This window comes from Pan paniscus, chromosome 6, assembly GCF_029289425.2.
Source record: "Pan paniscus chromosome 6, NHGRI_mPanPan1-v2.0_pri, whole genome shotgun sequence".
In the NCBI taxonomy this organism is placed as follows: Eukaryota; Metazoa; Chordata; class Mammalia; order Primates; family Hominidae; genus Pan; species Pan paniscus.
The window spans coordinates 76,646,244-76,660,680 of record NC_073255.2 but is presented as its reverse complement, the minus strand read 5'-3'; the positions used below and the strand labels follow the sequence as shown (position 1 = coordinate 76,660,680).

General features: G+C 39.8%; 2 pseudogenes; both read left to right on the top strand.

Moving 5' to 3' along the window:
* Positions 1 to 14,437, top strand: part of LOC129398319 (septin-14-like) — a 43,477-nt pseudogene that overhangs the window by 14,347 nt on the left and 14,693 nt on the right.
* On the top strand, positions 9,917 to 12,472 carry LOC117980982 (borealin-like; annotated as a pseudogene).

The window sequence follows — 14,437 nt, the reverse complement described above, 5'->3', positions numbered from 1 at the left end:
ATGCTGGAAAGCACTTTAAACAAAATGGAAGCAAAAATACTAGTGTGTAGATGTGTTGCATAAACTCATTGCTAGCTAATGTAGAAACCATTTTAAACTGGTCACTAGAAAAAAGAGTGATAAACTTTTTAAAACAAAGTACAATTTACCTTTGGCTAAAGATTATACCTTTGACATTTATATTATTATTTAGCATCATAATGAGTTAGAATAGTGTAGTAAGCAGTAATTTATTATCTTGTTCATATAGTTATGGTACTAATTATTGGGGAATGGAAGATTTCTACTTGTACTGGTTTCCAAATGATATTTTTGGTTTTTTTGTTTGTTTTTTGAGACAGATTTTTCTCTTGTCACCCAGGCTGGAGTGCAAGTGCCACGATCTTGGCTCACCGCAACCTCCGCCTCTCAGGTTCAAGTGATTCTCCTGCCTCAGCCTTCTGAGTAGCTGGGATTACATGTGCCTGCCACCACACCTGGCTAATTTTTGTATTTTTAGTAGAGACAGGGTTTCACCATATTAGGCTGATTTCAAACTCCCGACCTCAGGTTATCCACCTGCCTTGGCCTCTAAAAGTGCTGGGATTATAGGCATGAGCCACCATGCCCAGCCCCGAATGATGTTTTTCAAAAAATGACATATTAGAAATTTTAAAATTTGTTAAACTTTTGTTTAACTTAATGTTTTAATATATAAACTTAATGTTTTAATGTATATTATGTTGTATTATATATTAGTATGTGTTATAAAATATATATCTGTACTATATGTTGATGTATAAAATTTGGTCACAGTATTACTCACAATAAACCATATATTATCAATCTTCTGGACATGATAAACACAGGAGAGAGCCATACAAATTATTTTTCATTAATTAATCTTAATTGACAAATAAAATTGTATGTACTTATCATGTACAACATGATGTTTTGAAATACATATACATTGTGGAATGGCTAAGTTGATATAATTAACATGTGCTGTCTCAATTATTTTTGTGATGAAAGCTTAACATCTATCTTAGCAATTTTCAAGAGTATAAAATATTGTTATTAACACAGTCACTATGTTGTGCAATAGATCTCTTTAACTTGTTCTTATCTAACTAAAAGTTTGTATCCTTTGACTAACATCTCTCCTACTATACCCTCTACCTAACTCATGTAACCAGCATTCTACTCTCTGTTTCTATAAGTTTAACTTTTAAAAATTTGATATGTTAGTGAGATCATTTACTATTTGTCTTTCTGTGCTTGGCATATTCACTTAGTGTAAAGTCCTCCAGTTCCATCCATGTTGCTGCAAATGATAGGATTTCCTGATTTGTAAGGCTGAATAGTATTCCATTGCATATATATACCACACATTTTTTCCTCATGCATCCATTCATGGACACTTAGATTGCTTCCATATCTTGGCTCTTGTGAGTAATGGTAGTGTAGGTATCTCTCTGACATACTGACTTCATTTTGGGGAGGTATATATATCCAGTAGTGTGATTGCTGGATCATATGGTAGTTGTTTCATTTTTAATTTTTTGAAGAAGCTCCATACTGTTTTTCATAATGGCTGTCCTAATTTACATTGCCACCAACAGTGTACAAGGGTTCCCTTTTTTCCACATCCTTACCAGCACTTGTTTGTCTTATTGATAATAGTCATTTTAGCATGGGTGAAGTAACAGCTTATTGTGTTTTAAATTTTTTCTTTTTTTGAGATGGAGTTTAGCTCTTGTTGCCCAGGCTGGAGTGCAATGGTGTGATCTCGGCTCACTGCAACCTCTGCCTCCTGGGTTCAAGCAATTCTCCTTCCTCAGCCTCCCTAGTAGCTGGGATTACAGGGACATGCCACCATACCCAGGTAATTTTTTTTTTTTTGTATTTTTAGTAGAGATGGGGTTTTGGCATGTTAGGCAGACTAGTCTCAAACTCCTGACCGCAGGTGATCTGCCTGCCTCAGCCTCCCAAACTGCTAGGATTACAGGCATGAGCCACCACACCAGGCCTTTGTTTTTTAATTTTTAATTTGTATGGATACATAGTAGGTGTAAGTATTTATAGGGCACATGAGATATTTGATACTGGCATTCAGTGTGTAGTAATCACATCAGGGTAAATAGAGTACCCATCAACTCAAGCATTTATCCTTTCTTTGTGTCACAAACAATCCAAGTATACTCTTTTAGTTATTCTAAAATGTACAATAAATTATTGTTGACTGTAGTCACCTCCTGTGCTATCAAATACTAGATCTTATTCATTCTATGTAACTATTTACTTGTACCATCAACCATCCCCGCTTCTCTCCCTCCCCAGTCCTTTCCTAGTTTCTGGTAATAAACATTCCTCTCTTTATCCCCATGGGTTCAATTGTTTTAATTTTTAGCTCCACAAATGAGTAAGAACATGTGAAATTTGTCTTCCCGTGTCTTATTTCACTTAACGTAATATCCTCGGTTCCATTCATGTTGTTGCAAATGACGGGATCTCATTATTTTTTATGGCTGAACAGTACTCTATCATGTATATGTACCACATTTACTTTATTCATTCATCGATGATGGATACTTAGGTTGCTTTCAAATTTGGGCTATTGTGAATACTGCTGTAACAAACATGGGAGTGGAGCTATCTCTTTAATATACTACTTTCCTTTTTTCTGGGTATATACCCACTAGTGGGATTGCTGGATCATATGGTAGTTCTATTTTTAGTTTTTTTGAGGAAACTCCATACTTTTTTCCGTAAAGACTGTACTGATTGACATTCCTGCCAACAGTGTACAAGGATTCCTTTTTCTCCACACCTTCACCAGCATTTGTTATTGCCTGTCTTTTGGATAAAAGCTTTTTTAACTGGGGTGAGATGATACCTCATTGTAGTTTTTATTTGCCTTTCTCTGGTAATCAGCGTGTTAAGTACCTTTTCATTTGCTTGTTCGGCATTTTAAAACACCCACAATGAGCAGTTACTTCACACATGTTAAAACGGCTATTATCAATAAGACAAAAGAAGACATTTTTATGTCTTCTTTGGAGAAATGTCTATTCAGATCTTTTGCCCATTTTAAATTGGATTATTAGATTTTTTCCTATTGAGTTGTTTGAGTTACTTAAATATATTCTGGTTATTAATCTCTTGTCAGATAAATAGTTTGTAAATATTTTCTCATTGTGTAGGTTGTCTCTTCACTTTGTTGATTGTTTCCTTTGTTTTGCAGAAGCTTTTTAATTTGAGATGATCCCATTTGTCTATTTTTGCTTTGATTGCCTGTGCTTGTGGGGTATTACTCAATAAACGTCCTGAAGAGTTTCCCCAATGTTTTTTATAGTAGTTTCATAGTTTGAGGTCTTACATTTAAGTCTTTAATCCGTTTTGATTTGATTTTTGTATGTGGTGAAAGATAATGGTTTCTTTCTTCTGCATATGGATATCCAGTTTTCCCAACACCATTTATTGAAGAGCTTATCCTTTCCCCAGTGTATGTGCTTGGCACCTTTGTTGAAAATGAGTTCTCTGTGGCTGTATGGATTTATTCCTGGGTTCTCTATTCTGTTCCATTGGTCTGTGTGTCTGTTTTTATGCTGGTACCATGCTGTTTCACTTATGGCTTTGTAGTATAATTTGAAGTCAGGTAATGCGATTCCTCCAGTGTTGTTATTTTTGCCCAGAATTGCTTTAAGTATTTTTTTGGTTCCATATACATCTTAGGATTGTTTTTTCTTTTTCTTTGAAGAATGTCACTGATATTTTGATAGGTATTGCATTGAATCTATTATAGATTGCTTTGGGTAGTATGGACATTTTAACAATATTATTGATTCTTCCAATCCATGAACATGAACTATGTTCTCATTATTTTGCATCCTTTTCAATTTCTTACATCAATATTTATAGTTTTCATTGTAGGGATTTTTCATTTCTTTGGTCATGTTTATTTCTAGGTATTTTATTTTATTTATAGCTATTGTAAGTTGGATTAGTTTTTTTTCAGATTTTCACTGTTGGCATATAATAATGCTACTGATTTTTGTAGGTTGATTTTGTATGTTGTAACTTTATTAATTTTGTTTATCAGTTCCAATAGTTTTATTTTGGTGGAGTCTTTAGGTTTTTCTGCATAGGAGATCATATCATCTGCAAACAAGAATAATTTGACTTCTTCCTTTCCAATTTGGAACCCCCTTATATCTTTCTCTGGTCTTATTGCTCTAGCTAGGACTTCCAGTTGAATAACAGTGGTGAAAGTGGGCATCCTTGTCATTTTCCAGATCTTAGAGGAAAAGCTTTAAGTTTTTTTCCCATTCAGTATGATACTAGCTGAGAGTCTGCCATACATGGCTTTTATTATGTTGAGGTATGTTGCTTCTATCCACAGTTTTTTGAATTTTTTTATGATGAAGGGATATTGAATTTTATCAAATGCCCTTTCAGCATCAATTGAAATGATCATATGGTTTTTGTCCTTCATTCTGATAGGAATGTACCATACTGATATGATGTACCATATTGATTGATTTGTGTGTGCTGAAGCATCCTTGCATCCCTGGGATAAATTCCACTTGGTCGTGGTGAAGGATTTTTAATGTGTTGTTGAATTCAGTTTGCTAGTATTTTTTGAGGGGTTTTTCATCAATGTTCCTCAGAGATATTGGCCTGGAGTTTTCTTGTTTTGATGTGTCTTTCTGTGGTTTTGGTATCAGGGTAATACTGGCCTTGTTGAATGAGATCTGATTTATTCCCTTCTCCTATATGTTTTAGAATAGTTTGAGTAGAATTAGTATTGGTTCTTTAAATGTTTGCTGAAATTCAGCAGTGAAGCCATCAGATCCTGGACTTGTCTTTGCTGGGAGACTTCTTATTATGATTTTGGTCTCATTACTTGTTACTTGTCCTTCAGGTTTACAATTTCTTCATGGTTCAATCTTGATAGTATGTATATGTCTAGGAATTCATCAATTTCTTCTATGTTTTTAAATTTATTGGCATATAGTGGCTCACAGTGGCCTCTAATGAGCCTTTGGATTTCTGCAGCCTCAGTTGTAATGTCTCCTTTTTCTTTCTTTCTCTTTTTTTATTTTTAGAGATGGGGTCTCACTATGTTGCCCAGGATGGTCTCAAACTCCTGGCTCAAGCAATCCTCCTGCCTCAGCCTCCCAAAGTGCTGGGATTACAGGCATGAGCCACTGCACCTGGCCATTATGTCTCCTTTTTCATCTCTGATTTTATTTATTTGGATCTACTCTTTTTCTTTCTCAGTCTGGCTAAAGGTTTGCAGATTTTGTTTATATTTTCAAAAAATAAACTTTTCATTTCATTGATCTTTGGTATTTTTTTCATTTTAATTTCATTTCTTTCTGCTCTGATTTTTATTATTTCTTATACTAATTTTGGGTTTGGTTTGCTCTTGCTTTTCTAGTTCTTTAAGATGCATTGTTAGATTGTTTATTTGATGTTTTTCTACTTTTTTGATGTAGGCACTTATTGCTATAAACTTTGTTCTTGGTACTGCTTTTGCTGTGTCCCATAGGTTTTGGTATGTTATATTTCCATTTTTATTTGTTTCAATAAATTTTAAAATTACCTTCTTTATTTCCTCATTGACCCACTGGTCATTCAGGAACATATTGCTTAATTTCCATGTGTTTGTGTAGTTTCCAAAGTTCCTCTTGTTATTGATCTACACTTTTATTCCATTGTAGTCAGGGATAATACTTGATGATTTCGTATTTTGCATTGTTTAAGACTTGTTTTGTGGCCTAACATATGCTCTATCCTTGAGAATATGCTACATGCAGAGGAGAAGAATGCGCATTCTGTAGCCATTGGATGAAATGTCCTGTAACTATCTTTTAGGTTCATTTGGTCCATACTGCAGATTAAGTCAGGATTTTTTTGCTGATTTTCTGTCTGGATGATCTGTCCAATGCCGAAAGTGGAGTGTTGAAGTCTCCAGCTATTATTGTATTGGAATCTTTCTTTTTCTTTAGCTCTAATAATATTTCCTTTATATATCTAAGTGCTCCAATGTTGGGTACGTACATATTTATAGTTGTTATGGCCTCTTGCTGAATTGATCCGTTTATTCATATGTAATGAACCTTCCTTGTCTGTTTTTACAGTTTTTGTCTTGAAATGTATTTTATCTTATATAAGTATACATTTTCGTGTTCTGTTTTTGTTTCCATTTGCATGGAATTATCTTTTCCCATCCCTTTATTTTCAGTCTATTTGTGTCTTTTTAAGTGTGTTCTTGTAGGCAACGGATCGTTGGGTCTTGTTTTTTTTGTTGTTGTTTTTTGGTTTTTGTTTTTTTTTGAGACAGAGTCTTGCTCTGTCACCCAGGCTGGAGTGTAATGGCACAATCTCGGCTCACTGCAACCTCCACCTCTAGGGTTCAAGCGATTCTCCTGCCTCAGCCTCCCGAGTAGCTGGGATTACAGATGCCCACCACCATGCCCAGCTAATCACTCTGTGTTTCTTGATTGGAGAGTTTAGTCCATTTACTCACATCCAAGGTTATTATTGATAAGTAAGGACTTACTCTTATCATTTTGTTATTTGTTTTCCAGTGACTTTGTGGTCTTCTCTTCTTTCTTTCCTACCTTCTTGTCTTCCTTTTAGTCCAGGTGATTTTCTCTGATGGTATACTTTAATTTCTTGTTTTCTATTTTTTGTGTATCTATTGTATGTTTTTTTTGAGGTTACCATGAGGCTTGCATATAGCATCTTATAACCCATTATTTTAAACTGATGACAACTTATCAGTGATTGCATAAATGAACAAAGAAACTAATGAATGAGCAAAAAACTAATAAAAACTTTACACTTTAACTTCATCCCTCCACTTTTTTAACGTTTAAAAATTTTCTATTTCTATCTTATACTGTCTATGTCTTGAAAAGTTGTAGTTATCATTTTTGATAGGTTTACATTTTAGTATTTCTACTACAGATATGAGTGCTTTACCCACTACAATAAGCTTGTTATAACATTCCATGTGTATCTGTATACTTACTATTAGGTTGGTGCAAAAATAGTTGCAGTTTTTGCTATTAGAAGTTATGGCATTAAAAGTAATGGCAAAAAACACAGCTCCTCTTTCTTTTTTTTTTTTTGTTGTTTTTTTGTTTGTTTGTTTGTTTTGAGACAGAGTCTAGCTCTGTCACCCAGGCTGGAGTGCAATGGCGTGATCTTGGCTCACTGCAACCTCCGCCTCCCAGGTTCAAGCAATTATCCTGCCTCAGACTGCCGAGTAGCTAGGATTACAGGTACCTGCCACCATGTCCAGCTAATTTTTGTATTTCTAGTAGAGATGGGGTTTCATTGTGTTGGCCAGGCTGGTCTTGAACTCCTACCTTGTGATCCTCCCGCCTCAGCCTCTCAAAGTGCTGGGATTACAAGCATGAGCCACCATGCCCGACCCACAGTTCCTCTTGAGCTAACCTAATATTACCAGTGAGTCTTGTATCTTCAAATGGTTTCCTATTGCCCATCAATGTGATATATATATATATATATATATATATATATATATATATATATATGAATTCCCTTTAGTATTTATTTTAGGACAGGTTTGGTGCTAATGAAATCCTTCAACTTGTATTTGTCTGGGAAAGTCTTCATTTCTCCTTCATGTTCATAGGATATTTTTACTGGATGTACCATTCTTGGCTAAAAGGTTTTCTTCTTCAGCATTTTACGTATGTCATGCCATTCTCTCCTGGCCTGTAAGTTTTCCACTGAAAAGTGTGCTGCCAGACACATTGAGGCCCCATTGTGTGTTACTTGTTTGTTTTCTCTTGCTGCTTTTAGGATCCTTTCTTTATCCTTGACCTTTGGGAGTTTGATTATCACGTCCCTTGAGGTAATCTTCTATGGGTTAGATCTGCTTGGTGTTCTATAACTTTCTTGTACTTGAACATTGATATCTTTCTCTAGGTTTGAGACATTCCCTGATATTATCCCTTCGAATAATCTTTCTACTCCTATCTCTCTCTCTGCCTCCTTTTTAAGGCCAATAACTCTTAAATTTGCCCTTTTGAGACTATTTTTAGATCCTGTAGGTACACATTATTTTTAAATTCATTTTTCTTTTGTCTCCTCTAACTGTATTTTCACATAGCTTTCTTCAAGCTCAGTAATTTTTTCTTCTGCTTGACCAGTTCTGCTGTTAAGGGACTCTGATGCATTCTTCAGTATGTCAATTAATTTTTTTAGTTTCAATATTTCTGTTTGATTTTTAAAAACTATTTTAATCTCTTTGGTAAATTTATCTAATATAATTCTGAATTTCTTCTCTGTGTTATTTTGAATTTCATTGAGCTCTTTCAAAACAGCTATTTTGAATTCTCTGAAAGGTTACTTATCTCTGTCCTGAGACATGTGATTGGGATTGGTCACTAGTGCCTTATTTGTTTCATTTGGTGAGGTCATGTTTTCTGGGATGGTCTTGATGCTTGTCAATGTTTATCTATATCTTGGCATTGAATAGTTATATATTTATTGTAATCTTTGCAGTCTGGGCTCAATTGTGCCTGTTCTTCTTGAGAAGGTTTTCTAAGTATTCAAAGGGAATTTACTAGGGAGTACCCCAAGCCCAGTAACACTGTGACTCTAGCCGACTCATACTGCCTCAGTGGTCTTGGATAATATCTGGGAGAATTCCCTGGATTATTAGGCAGAATCTCTCAAACTCTTTCTCACTTTCTCCCAAACAGAAGGAGTCTCTCTGTCTGTGCTAGGTTGCTTGGAGTTGAGGAAGGGGTGACATAGTGGCTCCTGTGGCCACCACGGCTGGGACTGTGCTGGGTCACATATGAAGCCTGCAAATTACTGGGTCCTGCCCAAGGCCCATGGCAACTACTGCCTTGCTACTACTTATGTTTGTTTGAGGCCCAAAGGATCTTTAGTCAGCAGGTGGTGAGTCCTGCCCGGCTGGGTCCATCTCTTCAGTGCAGCAAGTTCCCTTCTGTCCCAGAGTGAGTCTAGAAATGTCCAGGAAGTAGGTCCTGGAATCGGTTTAGTGTGTGTTTTACTGTGGCTGAGCTGCTACTCAAGTTGTAAGACAAAGTTCTCTTCTAATCTTCCTTCTCTTTCCCACAAGTGGAAGGCATCTCTCTTTGAGCTGCACTACCTGGAGTTGGGGGAGGTGTGATACAAGCATTTCTTGGCCACCAAAACTGGTGTCTTACTGGGTCACATGCATTCCCATTCCACTGGCTCTGAGCAAGCTCAGTACCTGGACTTGCCCAAGGACTGCAGACCCTGTGGCCTGACTGCCTTTCAAATTTATCCAGGACCCCAGGGCACTTTAATTAACATGTGGTGGAGGTAGCTGGAACTTAAGTTCCTATCTATCTCTGGCATGGGGGATTCCTTTTTAGTGGGTTCTAGGTTAAATGCTCCCTTTGGCCAGGAGTGGTGGCTCACACTTGTAGTCCCAGCACTTTGGGAGGCTGAGGCAGACGGATCACCTGAGGTCAGGAGTTCGAGACCAGCCTGACCAATATGATGAAACCCTGTCTCCACTAAAAATACAAAAGTTAGCCAGGCATGGTGGTGTGTAGCTGTAGTCCCAGCTACTCAGGAGGCTGAGGCAGGAGAATCACTTGAACCTGGGAAGTGGAGGTTGCAGTGAGCCAAGATCGTGCCACTGCACTCCAGCCTGGGTGAAAAAAAAAATGTTCCCTTTGTGGGCCCTAGCAGAATTCTGCCCTGTGTTGTGTTCCACTGTGACAAGGCAGTCACTGAGTTCCAATGCAAAGTCCCACGATCACTTCACTCTCCCTCCCCAAAGCACACAGATTCTCTCTCTGTTCAGTATGGTGCTGCTGGGGGATGAATGTCAGCAGGCATAGGCTACACAAGACTCTTTACTACAATCTTCAGTGCCTCCTTTCTTGATATAATGTTAAAAGCAGGTACTGTGATTGCTCACCTGATTTTTCATTCTTATGAAGGTGCTTTCTTGCATGGATAATTGTTCAATTTGGTGTTTATGTAGGGGGATGACTGATAAGGGGTTCTATTCAGCCACCTTCCTTCACTCCAGTCCCCATTTTAGCAATTTTGAAATATACAGTAGCTTATTATTAATTTTGGGCACCATGCAGTGCAATAGATCACTGAAGCTTACTCCTCTAGTCTAACTAAAATTTTGTACCGTTTGATCAGTATTTTCCATTTCCTCATCCCTCTGCCTCCCCACTTTCCTCCAGTCACCACCTGTCTACTCTCTATTTCTGTGAGAGTGACGTTTTTAGTTACCACATATAAGTGAGATTATGCAGTATTTGTCCTTCTGTGCCTGGTTTACTTTTTTTTAGCATAGTGTCCTACAGTTTCATTCATGTTTTACACATGACATGATTTCATTCTTTTTAAAAGCTCTACAGTATTTTATTCTGCACATTGTTGATGGGCACTTAGATTGCTTCCATATCTTGGCTATTGTGAATAATGATGACAAATATAACGCTTAGGAATAAATCTGACCAAGGAAGTAAAATATCTGCGCACTAAGAACTGTAAATCTTGGCCAGGTGCGGTGGCTCAACCTGTAATCTCAGCACTTTGGGAGGCTGAGGCAGGTGAATCACTTGAGGCCAGGAGCTTGAGACCAGCCTGGCCCACATGGCAAAACCCCATCTCTACTAAAAATACAAAAACTTAGCCATGTGTGGTGGTGGGCACCTGTAATCCCAGGTTTTCATGAGGCTGAGGCAGGAGAATCACTTGAACCCGGGAGGTGGACATTGCAGTGAGCCGAGATTGCACCACTGCACTCCAGCCTGGGTGACAGAGCAAGACTCTGTCTCAAAAAAAAAAAAAAAAACACTGGGTGCAGTGGCTCACACCTGTAATCCCGGCACTTTAGGAGGCAGAGGCTGGCAGATCACCTGAAGTCAGGAGTTCAAGACCAGCCTGGCCAACATGGCGAAACCCCATCTCCACTAAAAAAATAGAAAAATTAGGCTGGGTGCAGTGGCTCACACCTCTAATCCCAGCGCCTTGGGAGGCTGAGGCGTGCAGATCACCTGAGGTCAGGAGTTTGAGACAAGCCTGACCAACATGGATAAACCCCGTCTCTACTAAAAATACAAAATTAGCTGGGCGTGGTGGTGCACGCCTTTAATCCTAGCTACTCGGGAGGCCGAGGCAGGAGAAGTGCTTGAACCCTGGAGGCAGAGTTTGTGGTAAGCCGAGATTGCACCATTGCTCTCCAGCTTGGGCAACAAGAGCAAAACTCCATCTAAAAAAGAAAAAAATAAAAATTAGCCAGATGTGGTGGTGCATGCCTGTAATCTCAGCTACTTGGAAGGCTGAGGCAGGAGAATCTCTTGAACCTGGGAGGGGGATGTTGCAGTGAGCTGAGATCGCACCACTGCACTCCAGCCTGGGCAACAGAGCAAGACTCCACCTCAAAAAAAAAAAAGCTGTAAAACTCGATTTAAAATTGAAGAAGAGTTTGCCTTCCTGCTCCTTATCTGTTGCTCCCCGCAGCCTCCACTGAGCATCATGGCTCCTAGGAAGGGCAGCAGTTGGGTAGCCAAGACCAACTCCTTAGGGAGGTGGAAGCTCACCTCCTTTCTTAAAGACTTCGAAATGGAAATATGAATCAAGCCAACTGAGTCAGTCAGGCAGAACCTCTTCAAAGAGGTGGATAACCTCTACAACATCCAGATCCTGTGGCTCCCAAAGGCACTGCGCAAAGATGAATGTCTTAACTACTTCTCCTTTGGAGGAAACAAACAAGGCTTAGAAGAGGCAGCAACAGCTGACCTGGATATCACCGAAATAAGCAAACGAACTGCAGAAGCTATTCAAACACCCCTGAAATCTACTAAAGCATGAAAGGTGATACAAGTAGATGAAATGATAGTGGAAGAGAATGAAGAGGAGGAAAATAAACGCAGGGATCTTCAAACTGCAAGAGTCAAAAGGTGAACTCCATCCAAGAAGAGAACTCAGTCTGTACAAGGAAAAGGCAGAAGAGAAAGGTCAAGCTGTGCTAACACTGTTACCCCAACTGTGGGCTGATTGGACGTGTCCATAGTGAAACCAACTCCAGGCCTGATACCCACGTTTGACTTGAGGGTCTTCATGATCCCTGGCCTGTGCACTCCTGCCACAGGAGAGCAGAATTACAACATCTCAGGAAATGGCAGCCCTCTTGCCCATAGCAAAGAGATCTTCCTCACTGTGTCAGCGGGTGGAAAAGAGTGCATGTGATTTTTTGCCAGTGACTTGCAGAGGCTCAGTATTGCCCAGCTAGATCCGTAGGCCTTGGGAAACATTAAGAAGCTCTCCAAACATCTTGCCCAAATCTGCAGCAGCACACACACCCATAAATGAGAAGCCAAAGTTGACAGGATGGACATTTTTTTTTCCCTTGGGAGAGAGTTTTGCTCTTATCACCCAGACTGGAGTGCAATGGCATGATCTTGACTCACTGCAACCTCTGCCTCCCTGGTTCAAGTGATTCTCTTGCCTCAGCCTCCTGAGTAGCTGGGATTACAGGTGCCTGCCACCATGCCCGGCTAATTTTCTGTATTTTAAATAGAGACAGGGTTTCACCACGTTGACCAGGCTGGTCTCGAACTCCTGACCTCAGGTAATCCCCCCGTCTTGGACTCACAAAGTGCTGGGATTACAGGCTTGAGTCACTGCACCCAGCCAAGACTTCTTCCCTTCAGGCTTATTGTTTGAGTGTAAAGTTCCAAAGCTAGGAGCCATGTTCCTCTGGCGGAATTCAGGAAGGGGAGAGACATGGTCTTCCCACACCAGTTAGGTAGAGCTATGCTGTTCAGCCCTTCCTCCCAGCTGACCCCAGCCATTGCTTACAGGGACCATGCCATGGAAACATCCTGTCAGTCTCCAGCTGAATCTTCCCTGTCCACTGAGCGGCTGCCTTCTGCCCCCTGTACCTCAGCATTCTCTTTGCCCTGCCCTGCCTGCAACCGAGGTGGTGCACAAGAACTCCGTGTTCTCTAGAAGACTGCCTCCACCACCCCTACCCAGAAAGCCTTTGCATCTGGCATTTCTGCTCTCTATGCTTGAGACTGGGGGGTTTAGGCTCAGAGAAGTGAGATTTGGGCCATGAGAGGGCTATTCCAGAAAGTAGGGGGAACTGTACAAATCAGCAGAGCAGGACAGTTGGCAGCAGTAACCTCAGCAGGGAACAAGCACATCTCCCCTCTGGCACTCATCTCTCCTCCCCCTTCCCCTCCTTTTCCTCCTCCTCCTCCTGTGGGAGGTGCTCAATGGGACTTTGGGATCTTTCACCTGCTGTGTCCAGTAGTTCTTTGAAGCCCACTTGTGAAACAGTGTTTGTTTTTTTGTTCTTTGGGTTTTTTTTGAAATAGAGTCTTGCTCTGTCACCCAGGCTGGAGTGCAATGGCATGATCTTGGCTCACTGCAACTTCCGTCTCCCAGATTCAAGAAATTCTCCTGCTTCAGCCTCCCAAGTAGCTGGGATTACAGGCACGTGCCACTACGCGTGGTGAATTTTTGTATTTTTACTAGAGACGAGGTTTCACCATGTTGGCCAGGCTGTTCTTGAACTTCTGACCTTAAGTGATCCACCTGTCTCGGCCTTCTGTAGTGCCAGGATTACAGGCATGAGCCTCTGTGCCTGGCTGAAACAGTGTTTTATGTTTATCCCTGTTTACAGAAGACCAAATACTGGTTTGGTGACAGCTTCCACGTCTTACTCTTCTACCTCCCTCGTCAGTGGGAATTTGGATAAGGGAATTGTAGGGCTTAGATTCTAGGGTTTTTGTGTGACTGATCACAAAATAATTCTCTCTAAGCTATCTATGGCCCAGTGGTCCCTGCCAAGTCTGTAGATTTCAGAAACCACTTCTCTTTTATGGGGCTCATGGGGGCAGGGGCGGGTGTGATTTGCCTGGTGGCCTCATTCCCTGTGTTTAGCCTGTGTCTGGGTCATGGACTTTGTTAAATGGAGTCAACAGTGAGGCCCTCATGCTGCAGCCAGCCTCTCTGCCCCAGAGAATCCTGTGCTGTGTTCTAAGAATTTGAGAACTAGAGTCCTCACCCCCAGGCTTGAGGGCACATGGTTTTCTCAAGTAGGGCTCATTGTGGAATTTGTTATTACTTTACAACAAGACCATTTTAGTAATACAGTACCTTTCAAGTTTAATTCTTTTAAGTTCTTTTGTTCTCCTTTCTTTGAGATTTTTGTGTATATTGTATATATTATACACACACACACACACACACACACATATATTTTGTATATATTTTTCTTCTGAGTAATGGTATCTCTAAGCTGATTTGTTGTAATCAGAGCTGATACCTGCTTTCAATACATGCTGGTTTTGTGTTTAAAAAAAATTGGAGAAGACACAAATAAATAGAAAGTTACCCCATGTTCATGATTAGAAGAAATAATATTGTTAAAATGTCC